Below are 3,744 nucleotides of genomic sequence, written 5' to 3'. Positions count from 1 at the left end.
GGTTGGTGCCACCAACCGGGACCAAAGGCCAATTTTCAGCAGTCCAAAGGGCGGGAAGCAGCGGCCTTTGGTCCCGGTTGGTGGCACCAACCGGGACTAAAGGGGGGGCATTGGTCACGGTTGGTGCCACGAACCGGGACCAATGCCCTCTTTAGTCCCGGTTGCTGCCACCAACCGGGACCAATGGCCTTGTGCTGCCCCGCGTCCAAAAGTTTAGTCCTATCTCGCTAGCTGAAGGGCGTCGGCACTTGTTTATAAGCGCTGGTGTGCCTCCCCTCTTGGGCCTTCGGGCCTAAACTTGCTATCTGTGGGCCTATTGGGCCTTCTGCGGGCTTGAATCCTGGCCCATGTAGGGTTTCTAGTCCTATTCAGGCCGTGGAGGCCCAGTAGGTGGCATTTTTTTGGTTTTTTCTTTTTTATTTCTACATTTTTTTGGTTTTTTATTTTTTTATTTCTACTTAAAACTAAATACTTATAGTTTTTTAGTGATTTCTTTTTGCTTTTAGGTCACAAAAATTATAAACTTTCTGTTAGTGCCATTAGTTTTAAATTTTGAATAGTTTAAATTTGAATTTTTAAAAATTTGTGTGAATCACTAGTTTATGAATAACTTTACTATAAAAATAGAATTTTTTCTATTTATTTTTTATTTATACTTATAACTAAAAACTTATAGTTTTTTAGTGATTTCTTTTTGATTTTAGGTCACAAAAATTATAAACTTTCTGTTAGTGCCATTAGTTTTCAAATTTTGAATAGTTTAAATTTGTATTTTTTAAAATTTGTGTGAATCACTAGTTTATGAATAACTTTACTATAAAAATAGAATTTTTTTTTTGCTATTTATTTTTTATTTATACTTACAATTAAATACTTATAGTTTGATTTTAGGTCACAAAAATTATATTCTTTTTGCTATTGAAAAATATTATAGTTTTATTTGAGTTGATCATAACATAATATTTTAATTAATTATTTTTATTTTCATAAAAGTTTTGTATTTCATTCTGTTTGCTATTAATTCATTCTTTGAGCTAAATGACCCTGAAATTGAAAAGCATTTAAAATGAACTCTGAAAAAATTGAAAGTTGGGATGGTATCATTGGTCCCGGTTGGTGACATGAGCCGGGACTAAAGGGGAGCCTTTGGTCCCGGTTCAAGCCACCAACCGCGACTAATGGTGGTGGGCCAGGAGCGAGGCCCATTGGTCCCGGCTCATCCCATCAACCGGGACCAAAAGGTCCAGATGAACCGGGATCAATGGCCCACGTGGCCCGGCCGGCCCCCTGAGCTCACGAACCGGGACCAATGCTCACATTGGTCCCCGGTTCTAGACTGAACCGGGACTAATGGGCTGACCTGATCTGGACCGTAGTCCTGATTTCTACTAATGTATGAAGGTGGGAGGAAGAAGAACAAAGAGACACACGATGGACACAAAGTGTTTCCGGCGACAAACGCCATGGCGCACAAACGGCGCCTCAGCCACTCGCACGGCCTACTATTTTCTTCAGCACAAACTGTTTGGCACAGACCACGTTAGTACGTTATAATACACTAGGTGGGGGAAGTTTATACACGAGTGCTCACCCGCCGATGCCGCGCCCCACTCTGGCCGCTGCGCGCGATCCGCACTCGCCAGCACCCACGATGCGCGCTCGTACGCGTACGTCTCGGCTGGCAACCAACGGATATCTACATGCATGCACTAACTGACTATTGCATGCACGCTATACATTAACTAACTAGTTTGATATGGCCGCGCGCACGACGTATCCAACTAAGGCTGGTCGTAATAATATCATAGCTAGTATCATGCATGTCAATTAGACAATTTTGATGAGGTGTCATAGATTTAAATGAAGAAAGAGAGGGTTGAGTATCATATCATGATACTGTATCATAATAAATGCTATGCTACTATGTGTCATGCATGACAATAAATAGAGTACTACATGATAATAATATATGATACTATGCATTAAGGAGATAGTATCATACACTAGTATCATATGCATGATACTAGTATATGATACTACCCATTACAAGCAGCCTAACTAGCTAGCTCTGCGCGCGCATGACGCCAATGGACTGCGGCTCGAACTCGAGCACCCACGCAGCCATGCACCTGTGTCCAGTGTAGACCTAGACATACACACGCGCACACGCTGGTGACCACGGACTCACACGCGTCACAGTTTATTTTCTAACACTTGGTGCCTTCGCCAGTACTGCCGACGGCGGAGCGGTAGAACCTGACGACGTCGCCTGCTCCAAGGCCCTTCTCCTTCACAAAGCGGCTCCAGCCCTTGGTGAGGACGTAGCTCTGGCTGTTGTTCCAGTACGAGTAGCGGAACCGCCACACCTTGCCGGCGCCGTCCTCGAAATTCAGAAGCAAGCCCTTGCTCTCGCCGCCCGTGATCGGGAGTTGGAGCGGGAAGTGCTTCTCGACGTGCTACTTCGGTATCACCAACCTGTTCAGCTTGCCCACGTCGCTGGGCGTGACCGTCTTGCCGAAGAGGTGCTCGCGCGCGGCGGCGGGGGAGGGGGCGAACCGTGCCCAGCGTGAGAGGTGGTGGGCGCCGAGAGCGCGCCCGACGCGGCGAAGGCGTGCTTGCTCTGGGCGAGCTCGTCGAAGTAGGTGTGCTTGCACAGCATGTCGACAACCTCGGCCTTGGAGCGCGCGGCGAGGAAACAGAGCTCGGTGGCGGCGTCGGGGTCAGCATCTGCGAGCGGGCGGAAGTTGGTGATGGGGTGATTTCAGACAGATTTCTAGCGGGGATTAATTAGACAAGACGCAGGTTTTTTTTTATAAAAATGCAGGCAACGATCTGTCGGGCCAACTGGCTGACACTTGTCGCGCTATGATAGGCCGGGGACTGAATAATCACATCCAGTGCAAGTTGGAGTATGGTTAAGTTGCATTTTGCAAGTTTAAAACTAAATCGTCATATTTCATACAAGTTGGGATACCTGATGTGCTTTTACCTCTTGTTAGTAAGTAAGACCAGCCGCACACGGTTCTACTTGTATCCTCTATCTCTTTAGTCTTCACTATAAGCTACTTGTATCGTCGCACTCCTCACTGTTATATCTACTGAATTTTATAATCTCCAGTTTGACATACTACCTTCATTGACATGTCGTACCATGACCAAATGCATTGTTAACCCCGTGCTATAAGCTAACAAAATTCCATCCCCACTGCAGTTGCACGTCATCCGTCAACACCTTTTAATTAGTTAATCAGTTCATAATACGTACGCCCGGGGCATGCAAAATCCGCACTGTAGTTGGCCTACCCTCCATTGTTGCCGGTAGTGTGCCCGCCGCATGAGAATTTAGAGCTGGTTAATTACTACTCTTTCTGTTTGAAAATAAGTTTCTCAATTTTATACTAAATTTAGTGCAAAGTTGTACGAAGGTTAAGACACTTATTTTGAGACGAAGGAAGTATATATTTCTCCACGATAATTCGTGGTTGCAATGCCTGGTAGATTGTTCTCTCATGGACCCTTGTTTTTGCATGCATGGTCACACTAATTCCCGTTCCATCATTATTATACAAACCTTCGCCTTGGTCTCTCTATAGGCAAAGAACCGAGGAGTTCAAAGCTGGGACCAGAGGAGATGGATCCAGCTAGGTATCGTATTGGTGCCTTCATGGCTTCGTGCGTGCCTATACGCTAGCTAGAGCAAAAGATTTCGACATAGATTCGTGGTATGTAGCCACCTACAGTTCT

The 3,744-nt window shown here is 45.4% G+C and overlaps 1 pseudogene; it reads right to left on the bottom strand.

Annotated features, from left to right (window-relative positions):
• LOC119358334 overlaps window positions 1-2,758 on the bottom strand; it is an 11,020-nt pseudogene extending 8,262 nt beyond the window's left edge.
• Between the last annotated feature and the right edge of the window lie 986 nt (window positions 2,759-3,744).

This window comes from Triticum dicoccoides, chromosome 2A, assembly GCF_002162155.2.
Source record: "Triticum dicoccoides isolate Atlit2015 ecotype Zavitan chromosome 2A, WEW_v2.0, whole genome shotgun sequence".
Lineage (NCBI taxonomy): Eukaryota > Viridiplantae > Streptophyta > Magnoliopsida > Poales > Poaceae > Triticum > Triticum dicoccoides.
Note: the sequence above shows the minus strand (reverse complement) of the source record. Positions and strands in the feature narration are given on the sequence as shown.